Source organism: Bos grunniens, chromosome 8 (genome assembly GCF_055505025.1).
Source record: "Bos grunniens cultivar Pamir isolate PY7600 chromosome 8, Bosgru_T2T1.0, whole genome shotgun sequence".
In the NCBI taxonomy this organism is placed as follows: Eukaryota; Metazoa; Chordata; class Mammalia; order Artiodactyla; family Bovidae; genus Bos; species Bos grunniens.
The window spans coordinates 37,642,896-37,663,252 of record NC_141172.1 but is presented as its reverse complement, the minus strand read 5'-3'; the positions used below and the strand labels follow the sequence as shown (position 1 = coordinate 37,663,252).

The 20,357-nt window shown below is 36.3% G+C and overlaps 1 protein-coding gene across 11 annotated transcripts in view; it reads left to right on the top strand.

Moving 5' to 3' along the window:
• The window catches only part of RIC1 (RIC1 partner of RAB6A GEF complex), a 146,050-nt gene that overhangs the window by 41,526 nt on the left and 84,167 nt on the right, over positions 1-20,357 (top strand). The window lies entirely within an intron of this gene.

The window sequence follows — 20,357 nt, the reverse complement described above, 5'->3', positions numbered from 1 at the left end:
TTTACTCTTTCACACCCTTTAGTATTTACTGTCTGTGATAGCAGTTGTTCTATTTAGGTTACTCCTCCTACTATATCTTCTTTCTTGATTCTTCTACTTCTTCCCATCCCTAAATGGTGCCTACTTTGTTTTCTTTTTATTCCTCTCATTTTCCTTAAAGTCTAATCCAGATTTTTTAAGCTTTCGTCTATATTCACATGGTATTCTCAAATTTATACTATGAATCCTTCCCTTTATTCCCAAGGATGTTTCACAAAAATGATAAATTTTGTGTTTATGTCATACAACATTCTCATATCCATTTGAATTCATTTCTGTATCTCTTCTCTGGTCCATTAATGTGCTTAGATCTGGTTGATCTTACCTTTTCAAATTCTATTTTTTCATTGTCATCATCACCTAATTTGTGAAGTAGCATTGTTAACATTTATTGAGCACCTTCTATGAAAGTGTTGTTATAATTAGATTATGTGCATCATCTCTTTTAATCTTTAAATGAACACTTCAAAGTAAATACAATTGCCGTTTCTAGTAGATTAGTTGTATTGAGGGTTTGAGAAATTAAGTTTTATCCAGTTACACAGATAGTATATATTAGAGAGAAGGGCTTTAAAATGAGGTACTTAGATTCCATTTACTGTCCTTTCAACTACTGCACTAATTTATCTCTCTGCTTTCAATCCTTTTCCAGTTCATGCTGTTTAATACTGACTGGGTTAATCATCCAAAAATGCCTCCATAAAATAAAAAATATTGAGTAGTTACTCACTTCCTATAGAAAGGTTTAGCAGATTACCAACTATGTATCATATCTACTCTGCTTCCTGTTGGTATGTGGACTATAAGAATAGTTTTGCATATTTAAATGATTGAAAACAATCAAAGAGGAAAAATATTTTTGACAGTTGAAAATTATTTAAAATTTAAATTTTACTATCCATAAATAACATTTCCTTGAAAATACCTATTTATTTACATGTTGTTTATGGCTGCTTTCAAGTGACAGCATCTGAGTTGAATACTCCCAACAGTGACCATATATGGTGCTTCATCTCTTCACTCTTCTGCTCAGTGTACTATAAATTATAATGAAACATTTATAAATTTTGTGTTTCAAGTACCATGCATATTGCTGTACTGTGACATTTCATATTATTTTTATTACTAGTGCATAAGGAATGAAATCGTGTAGGAATGAAATCGTGTCGGAATGAAAGAAGTGAAAAATAAATTTTGAATGTCATGGTTTTAAAGCACATGGGAGTGTGCATTATTTTACTATTGAATCAGATGGCAACATATTGTTTATTTTAGAATGACTATAGTGATGTGAAAAGAATACAATGTAAGTTGACATTACCCAGCTAAGTACTCATCATAGTATTCTCAACTCACTGAAATTAGTAGTCAGGAAAAGTTAGAAAATTTAAAATGGACTCTTATCACATCAGAACTTTTTTCACAAACATAAACAATTAAAATGAAAGTGCAATCAAAGTACATTTCCTTGGTTCTTATGATGAACTGACAGATGTTAATTCTTCTCAGTTGTTATTTGAATAGTTAAGGCAGAGTGTGAAATGATTATGAATTATTCCCCATGAATAGCATGTGTGAAACAATAGGTAAAAAATTTTCAAAAAGGTTGAGAAAGCACTAATTCGGTATAACCTGAAGTAGAATCTGCTAACGTGTTTTAATTGATGGTGGTAAAAACATGGAGCAGAAAAAGGCTTAGTTGGCAAATTTACAAAACTAATCATTGTGTAAACATTGTAAAACAGATGGTTATATTTTAAGTTTTTGTTAGAAATAGAAGCTGAATATTCTGACTTACCCAAGCCCAAAGCCTTTCAATGACTTAGCAGTCAGAAATTTATATGTGGTTAAGCCATTTTGATGACAACTAATGCAGATAATGCCACCCTTATGGCAGAAAGTGAAGAGGAACTCAAAAGCCTCTTGATGAAAGTGAAAGAGGAGAGTGAAAAAGTTGGCTTAAAGCTCAACATTCAGAAAACGAGGATCATAGCATCTGGTCCCATCACTTCATGGCAAATTGATGGAGAAACAGTGGAAATAGTGAAGGACTTTATTTTCTTGGGCTCCAAAATCACTGCAGATGGTGACTGCAGCCATGAAATTCAAAGACGCTTACTCCTTGGAAGGAAAGTTATGACCAACCTAGATAGTATATTCAAAAGCAGAGACATTACTTTGCCAACAAAGGTCCATCTAGTCAAGACTACGGTTTTTCCTGTGGTCATGTATGGATGTGAGAGTTGGACTGTGAAGAAGGCTGAGTGCCGAAGAATTGATGCTTTTGAAGTGTGGTGTTGGAGAAGACTCTTGAGAGTCCCTTGGACTGCAAGGAGATCCAACCAGTCCATCCCAAAGGAGATCAGTCCAGGGTGTTCATTGGAAGGACTGATGCTGAAGCTGAAACTCCAATACTTTGGCCACCTCATGCGAAGAGTTGACTCATTGGAAAAGACCCTGATGCTGGGAGGGATTGGGGGCAGGAGGAGAAGGGGATGAGAGAGGACGAAATTGCTGGATGGCATCACCGACTCGATGGACGTGAGTTTGGGTAAACTCTGGGAGTTGGTGATGGACAGGGAGGCCTGGCATGCTGTGATTCATGGGGTCGCAAAGAGTCCTACACAACTGAGCGACTGAACTGATTGTTTGAATTACAAGTAATGTCAGGCTGCTTTTTATACTTCCATTGCTGTCAAAAGTTAACAAGAAGTGAGATGTCTAAGACAGTTTAGCAATGGATATTTTTTCTGAACTCAAAACCATGATTCTGATAATATTTTTTTGAACTTTGATGCCGTTGTGGAAGAAATTTCCATATTTCAGAACCCATTAATTGTACAAATGAGGAGTGCTTCCACCTGACCTTCAGTTGGAAGTGATTACAATGTAATGACATGTTAACATGCAAACATAAAAGAAATCTAGTAGACTTTATAATTGCCTATCAAGTAATGAATGTGTTCAATTAAAATCATGCTCATGGATTGATATCAGTATTTGGTAGTATGGGTTTGAAAAGACATTTTCACATGAAATTTGTAAAATTACACATTAGCATTGAGGAAACTTTGAGGAATCAATTTTGATCATCAGATCAGGTCAGATCAGTCGCTCAGTCATGTCCGACTCTTTGCAACCCCATGAATCGCAGCACACCAGGCCTCCCTGTCCATCACCAACTCCCGGAGTTCACTCAGACTCATGTCCATCGAGTCAGTGATGCCATCCAGCCATCTCATCCTCTGTCGTCCCCTTCTCCTCTTGCCCCCAATTCTCCCAGCATCAGAGTCTTTTCCAATGAGTCAACTCTTCACATGAGGTGGCCAAAGTACTGGAGTTTCAGCTTTAGCATCATTCTTTCCAAAGAAATCCCAGGGCTGATCTCCTTCAGAATGGACTGGTTGGATCTCCTTGCAGTCCAAGGGACTCTCAAGAGTCTTCTCCAACACCACAGTTCAAAACCATCAATTCTTCGGCACTCAGCCTTCTTCACAGTCCAACTCTCACATCCATACACGACCACAGGAAAAACCGTAGTCTTGACTAGACGAACCTCTGTTGGCAAAGTAATGTCTCTGCTTTTCAATATGCTATCTAGGTTGGTCATAACTTTCCTTCCAAAGAGTAAGCGCCTTTTAATTTCATGGCTGCAGTCACCATCTGCAGTGATTTTGGAGCCCAGAAAAATAAAGTCTGACACTGTTTCCACTGTTTCCCCATCTATTTCCATGAAGTGATGGGACTGGATGCCGTGATCTTTGTTTTCTGAATGTTGAGCTTTAAGCCAACTTTTTCACTCTCCACTTCACTTTCATCAAGAGGCTTTTGAGTTCCTCTTCACTTTTTGCCATAAGAGTGGTGTCATCTGCATGTCTGAGGTTATTGATATTTCTCCTGGCGATCTTGATCCCAGCTTGTGTTTCTTCCAGTCCAGTGTTTCTCATGATGTACTCTGCATATAAGTTAAATAAACAGGGTGACAATATACAGCCTTGACGTACTCCTTTTCCTATTTGGAACCAGTCTGTTCCATGTCCAGTTCTGACTGTTGCTTCCTGACCTGCATACAGATTTCTCAAGAGGTAGATCAGGTGGTCTGCTATTCCCATCTCTTTCAGAATTTTCCAGTTTATTGTGATCCACACAGACAAAAGCTTTGGCATAGTCAATAAAGCAGAAATAGATGTTTTTCTGGAACTCTCTTGCTTTTTCCATGATCCAGTGGATGTTGGCAGTTTGGTCTCTGGTTCCTCTGCCTTTTCTAAAACCAGCTTGAACATCAGGAAGTTCACGGTTCACATATTGCTGAAGCCTGGCTTGGAGAATTTTGAGCATTACTAGCGTGTGAGATGAGTGCAATTGTGCAGTAGTTTGAGCATTCTTTGGCATTGCCTTTTGATCATAGGGAATACTAACTTTAGTTTTAATTGAAATATAGTTAATTTACATGTTGTGTTAGTTTCTGTTGTACAGCAAAGTGATTCAGTTATATATATATATTTACATCCTTTTCCTTTGTGGTTTGTTACAGGATATTAAATATAGTTCCCTGTGCTGTATAGTAGGACCTTGGTTATTTATTACATATTTAGTTGTCTGTATCTGCTAATCCCAAATTCCTGATTTATCCTTCCTACCCCTCCTTCCCCCTTTAGTAACCATAAATTTGTTTTCTATGTCTGTGAGTCTGTTTCTGTTTTGTGAAAAAGTTCATTTGCATCATATTTTAGATTCCATATGTAAGTGGTATCATATAATATTTGTCTTTGTGTATCTGACTTACTTTCCTTATGATAATCTCTGAGTCCATCCATGTTGCTGCAAATGGGCATTATTTCATTCTTTCTACTGCTGAGTAATAATTCCACTGTATGTACAACATCTTTTATTCATTCATCTGTCGATGGACACTTAGGTTGCTTTCCTGTCTTTGTTGTTGTTCAGTTGCTAAGTCGAGTCTGACTCTGCAACCCCATGGACTGCAGCATGCCACACTATCTCCCAGAGTTTGCTCAGACTCGTGTCCATTGAGTCGATGATGCCATCTAACCATCTCAGTCTCTATTGCCCTGTTCTCTTGTACTCAGTCTTTTCCAGCATCAGGGTCTTTTCCAGTCAGTAAGCTCTTCAAATCAGGTGGCCAGGGTATTGGAGCTTTAGCTTCAGCATCTGTCCATCCCAGTGAATATTCAGGGTTGATTTCCTTTAGGATTGACTGGTTTCATCTCCCTTCTGTTCAAGGGACTCTCAAGAGTCTTCTTCAGCACCCCAGTTTGAAAGCATTAATTCTTTGGCACTGAGCTTTCTTTATGGTCCAACTCTCCCATTTGTACATGACTACTGGAAAAACCATAGCTTTGACTATACAGACCTTTGTCACCAATGTAATGTTTCTGCCTTTTGTTACCCTGTCTAGATTTGTCATAGCTTTCCTTCCAAGGAGCAAGCCCTGTCAGGATTTACTTCTGGGAGCAGTCACAGCATGCTTTTTGGTAACTGTGTTGTATTCCCACATGGCTCAGCAGGTAAAGTGTCTGCCTGCAATGCAGGAGATGCAGGAAATGCAGGTTTTGGTCCCTGGGTTGGGAAGATCCTCTGGAGAAGGAAATGGCTACTCACTCCAGTATTCTTGCCTAGGAAATTGCATGGACAGAGGAGCCTGGCAGGCTTTAGTCCATCAGGTGGCAAGAGAGTCAGACACCATTTAAAGAATAAGAACAACAGCAACTGAGAAAAGAAGAAAGTTAGGAATGTGGTTTCAGTCTTTCCAACTTAGCAGAAGCTAACTTAAAGTAAACCATTTTATCCCATTGTTCAACTTTCATTTGCCTCTGCCTGCAAGAGAGGTTATATTTTATCTTCATTTTTTATATTATAATGTACAATAATTTTGGAGAAGGCAATGGCAACCCACTCCAGTACTCTTGCCTGGAAAATCCCATGGATGGAGGGGCCTGGTAGGCTGCAGTCCATGGGGTCGCTTGGGGTCGCTAGGAGTCGGATACGACTGAGCGACTTCACTTTCACTTTTCACTTTCATGCATCGGAGAAGGAAATGGCAACCCACTCCAGTGTTCTTGCCTGGAGAATCCCAGGGACAGGGGAGCCTGGTGGGCTGCTGTCTATGGGGTTGCACAGAGTCGGATACGACTGAAGCGACTTAGCAGCAGCAGCAGTACAATAATGTAGAATAATACAGATGGAGAACTATTAGTTTTTTGATAATAGTTTAGTAAGGTCACTGGTATTTTTGTATTATCTGTTTAGTGAGGCAATCACTTGAAGTAGGAATTATTCTTGCCTTGAAAATTCCATGGACAGTGGAGCCTGGCCTGGACTGCATGGGGTCACAAGGAGTTGAACACGACTGATCACACACAGTACAAAGCAATCATTCTTCTTTGCAGTCATTTGTACTAAAAGAAAATCTATCATGGGACACATAAAAATAATCTTAAAAATTGTATATTACCATGCCATGTGTATTAGATCAGTGAACTTTCTAGATAATTAGAAGTTTAATTGGATTCTAGAGTTTTGTAGTTTTGATGGTTCTTTGTCTCAAATGTATTTTACATTTTCTTAGACTCATACATGAATCCATTGATTGTGAATTAACTACTTAAAAATTGAGTTATTATGATGGTTAACTTTTTTGGTGTCTGCTGTGTGCTAGGCACTATTTAAGTGCCTATGTGTATTAAAATTATTTTTCATAACAACCCTCTGATGATAGGTAATTTTGTTACTTCCATCATAGAGTTGAGTTGACTGTGGTAGACAGGTTAAAGCACCCGCCCCAGATTACATACCGGAGAAGGCAATGGCACCCCACTCCAGTACTCTTGCCTGGAAAATCCCATGGACGGAGGAGCCTAGTAGGCTGCAGTCCATGGGGTCGCTGAGAGTCGGATACGACTGAGCAACTTCACTTTCACTTTTCACTTTCCTGCATTGGAGAAGGAAATGGCAACCCACTCCAGTGTTCTTGCCTGGAGAATCCCAGAGACAGGGGAGCCTGGTGGGCTGCCGTCCATGGGATCGCACAGAGTCGGACACAACTTAAGCGATTTAGCAACAGCCCCAGATTACATAGATACTGTGTACCTCAGATCAGACTACTGATAATGAAATTCTAACCCATGAAGCCTGGTTCTAGAATTTGAAAGTCTTAATAATTTTGCTTTACTGCCTTTCACTGTTAGCATGGTTGTTTAATCCTACTAGTTATTATGGAATAAAGCTTAATCTAGGAGATATTTTGCAATTTGCTTTTACAAAAACATCAATAGACTGTGTGAGAAGCATATACAGTTGTATGACCTGTAGAGCAATACAGCATCATTCTCTGTCTGCACTTTTAAGTCAAAACCAAAGCAATTTTTACGGCCTTCCCCCCAATTGCCAAGAATAGTCATTGTGTGCTCTGGCATGAAAATTCTATTACTATATCATCAACAGAGCCACAGTTACCTCCTTATCAAATTGTACCTTGATATTTTAAGTGTGAGAAAGAAAATCCTTTACCATTTGAAGAATTGGCCCATAGTGTTTGGGAGTGTTTTCTCTGAATATCAAAAGTAGAATATCATTTTAGTAGATATCATACTAGGCCATAAATATCCCTACAGTTTTCCTCAGTTTCAGACAATTAATATATATATATATGTACATTGCTGCTTAGTCACTTCAGTCATGTCCGACTCTGTGTGAACCCTATAGATGGCAGCCCACCAGGCTCCGCCGTCCCTGGGATTCTCCAGGCAAGAACATTGGGGTGGGTTGCCATTTCCTTCTCCAATGCATGAAAGTGAAAAGGGAAAGTGAAGTCGCTCAGTTGTGTCTGGCTCTTCGCGACCCTGTGGACTGCAGCCTACCAGGCTCCTCCATCCGTAGGATTTCCAGGCAAGAGTACTGGAGTGGGGTGCCATCACTTTCTCTGATATATGTGCACAAGGAACATTAAAATGAATTTTAAGTGCTGTCTCATTCCTAGCACTCTATGTGGCAAGTAGCACCAATGTATTAGGCATATGCATAAATATTTTTATTGAGGCTTTGCTTATAATAGGAAAAAACCTGGAGTCTCTTGATTCTGCATTCTCTTCCAGTCACCAGTATTTTGCTAAATCCTGACTCTAATTTATTGGCATCCTCTTTATTCTCATTGTCATTACCTTAGCACAGGCCTTTAGTATATTTTGTAGAATGGCTAGAACTCAAAACTTTTAGCTATTTTTTTTTTTTTTGTCTACTTGAAATGTGCCTAAATTATACATAGCTGTTTCTAAATCACAGCCCTTATTCTTACTTTTAAACCTTTTGGTGGCTTCTCCTTGTATTCAAAATGTGTTCTAAACTTCTTAGTCTAATATTCAGGGCATCTTGTGATCTGGCCTCAACATGCCATTCCAACTCTGTTTCTCCTTGCTACCCTTGATATTCTCTTTCACACTTAGCTAGGTGGAAGTGTACATTGTTCTGCCACAACATGAGAGTTACTGTAACATGTATTAGAATATAACTTTTTTTTGAATAAGGGAAAAACATCAGTTTAACTTAGAATTCCTGTTGTTTCGTTGTCGGGTTTTTTCCCCCCTCTTGCTAACATGGTAATGTATTGAGTCGCCAAGTAACAGCCGAAAGCAAAGAGAGTGGACTACGACAAGTTGTAGAGGAATATAGTGTTCTACATAGTACTCATTCATCTCTCTCTCTTTTTCATCTTGGTTTGACCAAACACTGTTTTGGAAATGATTGCTCTTCTCCTGAATGTCTTTGAATTTTGCTCTTATTTCTATAACTTGGTGTCCTTTAATTGTACTATTTATATTCCCTTAAATTTTATATGTCCTTAAGTTACACTGTTTTTGTTAGAGTTGTTATTTTTCACATTTAATGTCTAACTTCAAAATGGTGGCTCAGAACAACCATTTGTTTGCTCTCCTGTGATTTGCTATGGGTTTGGTCAAGCGGTTCTCCTGATCTCAGTACCTGTAGTACTGATGTGACTGCAGACATCTGACAGCTCTGTTGATGCTGGATGGTCTTTTAGTTACATGTCTGGTAGTTGACTGTTGCTGTCCACTTTGGTTTTCTTTGTAACTTCTTATTTTCCAGTAGGCTAGATAAGGTTTGTTTGTTTGTTTGTTTTTCACTGTGATGGTAGAAGCTTTTCAAGAGAGCAAAAGTTTCCAAGTCCAGCCATCATTTCCATTCCATTTTTCTAAATAGCTTTATTGAAGTACAGTTGATATACAATAAACTGCACATACTTGAAATGTACAATTAGATTAATTTTGAAACTGTAACTACAATCAAGTTAGTGAACAGATGAGCAGCTGCAGAGGTTTCCTTCTACCCTTTTGTAATTCTTCCCTCCTGCCATGATGTACCTTCCTCTAAAACCAATTGATTTGCTTTCTGTCAGTAGATGAGTAGAGTTTTAAATAGATGGAATCATCCAATGTATGCTTTTTTTCTAATTTACTTTACTGACATAATTTGAGTACAGTTATTTTGAGATTCAAGCATGTTGTCATGAATCAGTAGTTCGTGCTGAGTAGCATTCCATCTTATGGATATAACACAATTGGCTTATCCATTTATCTGTTGATGGGCATTTGAGTTGTTTACAGTTTTGGTCTATTTCAAGTAAAGCATTATGGACGTTCAAGTACAAATCTTGATGTGGATATATATCTCCTTTTTTCTTGGGTAAATAACTATGAATGGAACAGCTAGATCGAAAGGTAGGTACCTTATGTTTAACTTTTTAAGGAAATGCTAGACTTTTTACAGAGTAGTTGTATCAGTGTACATCCTTGCCAGCAATGTACAGGAGTTTTCATTCCTCTTTGCCAGTTTATGGTATGCCTTTTTAAATTTAGTTATTCTGATGGGTGGGTGGTGGTATCTGATTATAGTTATAATTTACATTTCTATAATGACTAATGATGTTGAACATCTTTTCATTTGTTTATTTGCCATTTACCCATTTTATTTATTTATTATTTGCTTTCTTTTTGACTTTTTAGACTTCTTAGTATATTTTGGATAAAAGTCCTTTATTACACATATGCTTTACAAAGAATTTCTCCTAGTATGTTACTTGTCTTTTCATTCTGTTAACAGTGGTTTTCCAATGAAGTACTTAATTTTGATGAAGTCCAGTTCATTCTTCTTTTTTTTTTTAATGTGTCATATCTTCTTCCTGTGCTTTCTTTTAGAAATCTTATTGATTTAGGTTTTATATTTAGGTCTGTGCTGTATGTTGAATTAACTTTTGTATATGGTGCAGGGTATGGTTCCAAGTTAATTGTTTGCCTGTTGATTCTCAGTTGTTCAACACAGTCTGTTGAAAAGGTTATCCTTTCTACACTGCATTTCTTTTGCATCTTTGTCATAAATCAGTTGTCTTTGTGTGTGGGGGGTTTTGTCTGCATTCTCTTCAGTTCCATGAAGTGTTTGTCTGTCTTTATGTTAATACAGTATTACTTTGATTACTCTAGCTCTGTAATTATTTTTGAAATCATATAGTGTTGCTTTTTCAACTTTCTTTTCAAAGTTGCTTTCACTGTTGTAGGAGCTTTTGTTTCCATATGAATTATAGAATGACCTAGTTGGTTTCTATGAATATGACTGCTGGACTTTTGATTGGAATTGTGTTGGATCTGTGGATCCATTTGAGGAGCGTTGTCATCTTTGCAGTATTGAATCTTCTGACCTATAAACAAGTTATATCTCTTATTTAGATATTTTTAACTTCATCAGTGTTTTATTATTAGTGTACAAGTATTTCACATCTTTGGCCAGATTTATCTCAAAGTATTTTATATTTTTTTATTTTTTTGAAAACTTAATTTTCTAATTGTTCATATCTAATATATAGAAATGCAGTTGATTTTTCTGTTGATCTTGTATCTTACAACCATGCTAAACTCACTTATTCTACTTTTTTTGTAGATCTCATCATATTTTCTCAAAAGACTATGATATCAATCTGGATACTTTTTATTCCTTTTTCTTTATTGATTTTATTGGTAAGACTGTCCAGTACAATTTTGAATAGGAAAGTATTTATCTTTTGGTATTAAGAATCATAGGTATTTTTAAAATTCTCTTTATTACGTGGTAAAAGTTAACCCTCTCTTGTTAATTTGCTGATAGTTTTTAATTAGAAGTGTTATATTGGATTTTGTTTGATGCCTTTTTTGTATTTATTGAGACGATCATAAAATTTTCCTTTTTTAGTTTGTTAATATTGTAAATTACATTTATTGATTTTTGAATGTTAAACCAACCTTGTATTCCTGAATAAACATGATCTGTTATTCGGACAATACATTGTTAGATTTAATTTGCTAAAACTTTGTTTAGAAATTTTACATAGGTGTTAATAAAGGATATTGGTTTGTAGTTTCTTTTCCTCAAAATGTCTTTATCATTTTTTGCTGTGAAGGTAATGCTGGCCTCATAAAATGAGATCAAAATTTTCCATCCTTTTTGGTTTTTTAGATGACTTTGTGTTGAATCGATATTGTCTCTTTTCTAAATATTTGGTAGAATTCACCAATGATAGCATCTAGGCCTAGAGTTTTGTTTCGTGGAAAGGATTTAATTTCTTTAGTAGATACAAGCAAGTTTGACAGTTTATGTCTTTCACGGAATCTATCCATTTCATCCAAGTTGTAAATTTACTGTCATAAAGGTATTCACAGTACTCACTTGTTATTTTTAAATATGTGTAAACTATGTAGTGATGTCACCTCTCTCATTTCTGATAGTGGTTATCCTGTTTCTTTTTTTCCTGGACACTATGACTAGACGTATAGAAGATCTTAATGATCTTTTTTAAAAACAAAACAAAACCCAGATTTTAGTTTCATTGATTTTCTTTTCTGTTTCACTGATTTCCATGCTGATCTCTATTATTTTCTTTATTTTAAAAACTTGTTTACTTTTGGTTTCATTTGCTCATCTGTTTCTAGTTTAAAGTAGAACCCAGGGTCGCTGATTTGGCCTTATTCTTTTTTTCTAATACAGGCATTTGAAGCTATAAAATTTCCCTTAAGCACTGCTATAATAATACCCCATTAATTCCTGTGTTTTTCTAAATTTCTGTCTTGATTTCTTCTTTTGTGAATTACTTAGAAGCATATATTTGAGAGTTCTCCAGAAAGCTTCTGTCATCAGTTTCTAGTTTAATTCTGTTGGGGTCAAGAAACATATATTATATACATTTTATTTTTAATATTCTTATTTTAAAAGTCAGTTATCTTTTAAAGAAGTTTAAGTGAAACAAATGAAATTTGTATTAAATTTAATGCAGCTTTTTTTTTTTCCCCTCTTACCCCTCTCCTTTGGGAACTCTGTCTATGTGTATGTTGGGCTGTAATTTACTGATACTTTATGAGTTTTAGTCTTTTTGCATGTGTTTCATTAAGGGTAATCTTTATTGCTATGCTTTTATGACCAGTAAACTTTTTAATGTCTAATCTGCCATTAATTCCTTTTAGTGTATTTTTATCTCAGATAGTTTAGTTTTTTTATCCCTAGAGTTTGGTTTGGGTTTTCTATGTTCCCTAGCCTTTGAACATATTGAACACAGTTATAACTGTTCTCAGTGTCCTTTTTCGCTAATTCTAACATCAGATTGAATTCTGGATCATTTTTGATTGGTTGAGTTTTCTTCTTACTGTGTGTCTTGTGTTCTTCTGCCTGTCTACATATGTAGTAATCTTTCATTGGATGCCAGACATTATGGTTTTACTTTGTTGTTTGCTGGATTTTTTTGTGGTCCTATAAATCTTTAGCTTTATCCTGGGAAGTGCTTATGTTACTTGGAGGCAGTTTGGTGTATTCATATTTTGTTTTGTGGGTTTGTATTGCAAGTGTTGGAATAATACTCAATCTAGAGCTAATTATTCCCTACTACTAAGACAACACCTTTCTAAGGTTTACCACAGCCATACCTGAAAACACTGTTATGAGCAACTAATCAAAGCTGTGTGCATTATGAGTTTTCTCAGTCTTGCTGATGGGACAGGGACTGTTTTCAGGACTGTTTGAGCACCACGCACTGTTCGCTTTTCTAATCCTTTTGGTTTTCTTCTACATTGGTAGTGTCTTCACATGCATATGCTTATTGGTGCTCTTTGATTCTTTCTCCATAGAACTCTCTTGTCTCTGGTAGTACTCTGTCATACAAATTGTAAATGCCTGTTCTTCCTGAACTCTCAGCATCATCTTCTCAACACCGGGAGTCTCCTAGGCTTTGTCTCCATTTCCCTTATCAGTGCTGTGACCTGAGAACTCTCAAGAGAGTAAGCTGAAACAGTAGAACTCAGCTCAGTTTCCCATCTGTCAGGGATCACTGGCCTTCACTGCTGATATCAGTGTTTTGAAACCATTGTTTCATATATTTTGCTTGGTTCTGGGTTGTTTATTTCAGATGGGAGCATAAACTATCTTCAACTTAATTCATCTTGGTTAGAACCAGAAGTCTTCAAGTGCTCTGGTATAAAACAGTGTTATAGAACTAGGAATAATAATGTGACGACTATTTGTATCAAAAGATATTCATCACCTGTTTTTGAGAGAATGTGCTATTTACAACTTTTTGTTATTTTTCATTTAAATATATACATATGTATGTGCAAAGTCTGAAAGTATTCAAAATGTTAAATCATTTTTTTAGAGGAATGATTTAGAGTAATTTTATATACTTCACATGTATAATAAAGAAATATAGCTAAAAACAGAAAACACCATTTATGAATCAGTGTAAAGAGTTTTAAAATGTTCTTCTGTCAGCCATATTTGAAACCTAATATGACCATGTGTTGGGATAAAAGATCTAAATCATCAAATCCATATCTCTTAAATTATTATAGAAATCCTTATGATTCCATGATTCAAGTCATTGGAGCCAGATGCATAAATCCATTCTGTCCCTTATGGTAAAAATGGTATATGCAAAGGAAGAAATGCCCTGTGACTTGAAATTCTAAAGTATCTGGTGAATTCATGTGCAGTAAAAGCATTTGGTTGGTAGAAGAAAGTATTGGTAAAGAAGCTGCCTACAGGTTAAGCATTAGTTATATGTAACTGTTGATTTGTCTAATTACGCAGTTGAAAGTGAAAGTAAAGTCGTGTCCGACTCTTTGCTACCCCGTGGAGTGTAGCCTACCAGGCTCCTCTGTCCATGGGATTCTCCAGACAAGAGTACTGGAGTGGGTTGCCATTTCCTTCTCCAGGGGATCTTCCCAACCCAGTGATTGAACCCAAGTCTCCCACATTGGAGGCAGACGCTTTAGCCTCAGCCACAGGATAATTGCTTTACAGTGTTGTACTTGTTCACAGTTAGATTTAAATTCTTCCTCTTTACAGAAAGTTACTATTTCTGGTATATATATCATTCATCAATCATAAAATAATTTTAAAACACATTTAATTTGAAGTGCCTAGTGAAACGTCCCAAATGCCCAAACACAGCAGAATAAAAACAGGCAGTTAATAACAATGATAACCATATCACCTACCACCACCAGAGAATTCAGTCTCTTCTTTTTAAAATGTGGAATTAAGTGAGGTAATTTGCGTGATTTTTTAAATGTCTATTACTAGATTTGCAATTTTAAAAAATGAAGCCTAATATTTATGCCTCTGACTGTTTATTGCCTTGTTGGTATCTTTTATGTTATTGTTTGTAGTTCTTTCTTCTAAGTGGCATTAAGTGAGACATGTGTTTTTTCTATCCTCCATTTAAGTAATGATTTCCTTCTTTCATTGCCTTAATACCCTTTATCCTTATGATCTTATGGCCCTAATGCATGGATATACAAAAGACATGAACATAAAGAATGTCATATAAATTGCCTGCAGGTCATTGGACCTCTGTATAGTCCAGTTCAGTAGCTCAGTCGTATGCAACTCTTTGTGACCCCATGGAATGCAGCACGCCAGGCCTCCCTGTCCATCACCAACTACTAGAGTTTACTCAAACTCATGAGTCAGTGATGCCATCCTACCATCTCATCCTCTGTTGTCCCCTTCACCTCCTGTCTTCAGTCTTTCCCAGCATCAGGGTCTTTTGAAGTGAGTCAGTTATTCGTATCAGGTGGCCAAAATATTGTAGTTTCAGCTTCAGCATCAGTCCTTCCAGTGAATGTTCAGGACCAGTTTCCTTTAAGATGGACTGGTTGAATCTCTTTGCAGTCCAAAGGACTCTCAAGAGTCTTCTCCAACACCACAGTTCAAAGGCATCAGTTCTTTGGAGCTCAGCTTTCTTTATGGTCAACTCACATCCATTCATAACTACTGGAAAAACCATATCTTTAACTAGATGGACCTTTGTTGGCAAAGTAATGTCTCTGCTTTTTAATATATTGTCCAGGTTGATGATAACTTTTCTTCCAAGGAGCAAGCATCTTTTAATTTCATGGCTGTAGTCACCATCTGCAGTGATTTTGGAGCCCCCCAAAATAAAGTCTGTCACTGTTTCCATTGTTTCCTCATCTATTTTCCATGAAGTGATGGGACCAGATACCATGATCTTAGTGTTTTGAATGTTGAGTTTGAAGCTGACTTTTTCACTCTCCTCTTTCACTTTCATCAAGAGACTCAGTTCTTCTTCACTTTCTGCCATAAGAGTGGTGTCATCCACTTCTGAATAACCAACAAATCACAGAAGAAATCCAAAAAGAAATCAAAATATCCGTAGAAACAAATGAAAATAAAAACACAATAACCAAAAACCTATGGGATTCAGTAAAAGCAGTGCTAAGGGGAGGGTTCATAGGAATACAAGCTACCTCAAGAAACAAGGGAAAAATCAATAACCTTACTCTACATCTAAAGCTACTAGAAAAAGAAGAAATGAAGAACTCCAGGTTAGTAGAAGGAAAGAAGTCATAAAAATTAGGGCGGAAATAAATGAAAAAGAAACAAAGAAGACTATAGCAAAAATCAACAAAGCTAAACAGACAAGCCATTAGCCAGACTTATCAAGAAAAAAGGGGAGAAGAATCAAATCAACAAAATTAGAAATGAAAATGGAGAGATCACAACAGATAACACAGAAATACAAAGGATCATAAGAGACTACTAATCAGCAACTATATGCTGATAAAATGGACTTGGAAGAAATGGACAAATTCTTAGAAAACTATAACTTTCCAAAACTAAACCAGGAAGAAATAGAAAATCTTAACAGACCCATCACAAGCATGGAAATTGAAACTGAGATCAAAAATCTTCCAACAAACAAAAGCCCAGGACCAGACAGTGTCACAGCTGAATTCTACCAAAAATTTAGAGAAGAGCTAACACCTATCCTACTCAAACACTTCCAGAAAGTTGCAGAGGAAGGTAAACTTCCAAACTCATTCTGTGAGGCTGCCGTCACCCTAATATCAAAACTAGACAAAGATGCCACAAAAAAAACTACAGGCCAATATCACTGATGAACATAGATGCAAAAATCCTTAACAAAATCCTAGCAAACAGAATCCAACCACAGATTGAAGAAATCATACATCATGACCAACTGGGCTTTATCCCAGGGATGCAAGGATTCTTCAGTAGTTGCAAATCAATGTGATACATCACATTAACAAATTGAAAGATAAAAACCATATGATTATCTCAATAGATACAGAGAAAGCCTTTGACAAAATGCAACATCCATTTATGATAAAAACCCTCCAGAAAGCAGGCATAGAAGGAACATACCTCAACATAATAAAAGCCATATATTACAAACCCACAGCAAACATTATCCTCAATGGTGAAAAATTGAAAGCATTTCCCCTAAAGTCAGGAACAAGACAAGGGTGCCCACTCTCACCACTACTATTCAACATAGTTTTGGAAGTTTTAGCCACAGTAATCAGAGAAGAAAAATAAATAAAAGGAACCCAGAATGAAAAAGAAGAAGTAAAACTCTCACTGTTTGCAGATGACATGATCCTCTATTTAGAAAACCCTAAAGATGCCACCAGAAAATTACTAGAGCTATCAATGAATACAGTAAAGTTGTAGGATATAAAATTAACACAGAGAAATCCCTTGCATTCCTATACACTAACAATGAGAAAACAGAAAGAGAAATTAAGGAAACAATTCCATTCACCATTGCAACAAAAAGAATAAAATACTCAGGAATAAATCTACATAAAGAAACAAAAGACCTTTATATAGAAAACTATAAAACACTGATGAAAGAAATCAAAGATGACACAAATAGATGAGAAATATACCGTGTTCCTGGTTTGGAAGAATCAATATAGTGAAAATGAGTATAATACCCAAAGCAATCTGTAGATTCAATGCAAACCCATTCAAGCCATCAGTGGTATTTTTCAGGGACCTAGAACAAATAATTTCACAGTTTGTATGGAAATACCAAAACCTCGAATAGGCAAAGCAATCTTGAGAAAGAAGAATGGAACTGGAGGAATCAACCTCCCTGACTTCAGACTATACTACAAAGCTACAGTCATCAAGACAGTATGGTACCGGCACAAAGACAGAAATATAGATCAGTGGAACAAAATAGAAAGCCCAGAGATAAATCCACATATCTATGGAGACCTTATCTGTGACAAAGGAGGCAAGAATATACAATGGAGAAAAGACAATCTCTTTAACAAGTGGTGCTGGGAAAACTGGTCAGCCACTTGTAAAAGAATGAAACTAGAACACTTTCTAACACCATACACAGAAATGAACTCGAAATGGATTAAAGATCTAAATGTGAAACCAGAAACTACAAAACTCCTAGAGGAAAACATAGGCAAAACACTCTCTGACGTAAATCACAGCAGGATCCTCTATGACCCACCTCCCAGAGTAATGGAAATAAAAGCAAAAATAATCTAACTAATTAAACTTAAACTAAATTTAAGTTAAATTTAATTAAACTTAAAAGCTTTTTCACAACAAAGGAAACCATAAGCAGGGTGAAAAGACAGCTTTCAGAATGGGAGAAATTAATAGCAAATGAAGCAACTGACAAAGAATCTCAAAAATATGCAAGCAGCTCCTGCAGCTCAATTCCAGAAAAATAAATGACCCAATCAAAAAATGGGCCAAAGAACTCTACAGACATTCTCCAAAGAAGACATAAAGATGGCTAACAAACGCATGAAAAGATGCTCAACATCACTCATTATCAGAGAAATGCAAATCAAAACCACAATGAGGTACCATCTCACACCGGTCAGAATGGCTGCTATCAAAAAGTCTCCAGACAATAAATGCCGGAGAGGTGGGGAGAAAAGGGAACCCTCTCACTGTTTGTGGGAATGCAAATTAGTACAGCCATTATGGATAACAGTGCGGAGATTCCTTTAAAAACTGGAAATAGAACTGCTGTACGACCCAGCAATCCCACTGCTGGGCATACACACCAAGGACACCAGAATGGAAAGAAACACGTGTACCCCAGTGTTCATCACAGCACTGTTTACAATAGCCAGAACATGGAAGCAACCTAGATGTCATCAGCAGATGAATGGATAAGAAAGCTGTGGTGCATATACACAATGGAATATTACTCAGCCATTAAAAAGAATACATTTGAATCATTCTAATGAGGTGGATGAAACTGGAGCCTATTATACAGAATGAAGTAAGTCAGAAAGAAAAACACCAATACAGTATATTGATGCATATATATGGAGTTTAGAAAGATGGTAACGATGACCCTATATGCGAGACAGCAAAAGAGACACAGATGTAAAGAACAGATTTTTGGACTCTGTGGGAGGAGGCGAGGGTGGGATGATTTGAGAGAATAGCATTGAAACATGTATATTATCATATGTGAAATAGATTGCCAGTCCAGGTTCGATGCATGAGACAGGGTGCTCAGGGCTGGTGCACTGGAATGACCCAGAGGGATGGGGAGGAACGTGGGAGGGGGGTTCAGAATGGGGAACACATGTACACCGTGGCTGATTTCATGTCAATGTATGGCAAAAACCACTACAATATTATAAAGAAATTAGCCTCCAATTAAAATTTAAAAATTGATTTTAAAAAATTAAAAAAAGAAAAAGTTGTGTCATCTGTGTATCTGGGGTTATTGATATTTCTCCCAGCAGTCTTGATTCCAGCTTGTGCTTCATCCAGCCCAGCGTTTCTCATGATGTACTCTACATATAAGTTAAATAAGCAGGGTGACAATATACAGCCTTGACGTATTCCTTTCCCAATGTGGAACCAGTCTGTTGTTCCATGTCCAGTTCTAACTGTTGCTTCCTGGACCTCTGTAGTTAAAGCCATATAATCCAGTAATATGCCTTGGAGAAAGAAAAAAATATTTTAAGATTAGGAATGATAACAGGAAGATTAGGAATGATAACAGGAAAGAGAACTTTGAAGTTCTTTATTTTGTCTTTTCATTAACTTTTTGGAAAAGCTGGTCTTAGAGTGTGTACTTACGTTTATTATATATACTAGAAGAAAGTTTTGAAATTGTTGATTGAGCAATACACTTATTGAGTTGTATACTTAAATTTGCAGTATTTGGGGATAGGAAGAGAAGGACCGTCCTAACTACGGTCTCACTACATAATAATAACAGTTTTGGTATAGATACACAAAGATGCTCTTTTTTAAGAACAATTGTTTACCACCAAAACTTTTGTTGTTCAAAGGCAGGCATGTTTATGAAATTATCACTGATGAATATCATTAATATCTGGAAATATATAACATTTAATATACATGCAAAACCAATTTTACCTTGTAGAGATGATTGATACAGAATACCAAAATAGTAAATCAAGCCATATTTGTAACTTCATCTAGTATACTGTCTATGTAAGGTTTCTAAATGCTGGGGCAAAGTGATGCTATAGTTTCCCTGGCATTATAGTCTTCTAAGCGGTTGTTAAAACTCTCAGTATATTATTAGCATTTGATATTCTGAAATGTTAAACTTTTGACTTTGAGTGACTGATATTCCAGACAAACTATGTATGTTATTTTTCTAGCCCATGTAGTAGTAGAGTTTACACATTTTAAACAGTCAGTAAATCTATATAGGGGTCGTGATGTCTGTGAAACTTTCAGTATGGTTTTTATTTGCATCCATTTTCTTTTTGATCTCATAGTTTTCACATTAGAATAATATAAAATTGCACATGAGGAATTAGAATGACTATCTTATCTGGAGGATTTTAGCCTTTTTTATTTGGTATCCCAATATGTTGAACTAGAGTTTTGGAAAACATTATGAAATATTAAAGTTTTTAGCTTAAAAACAGATCACCTGGCTTTGCTGAAGAAATTTAGTGTTTCCTCTT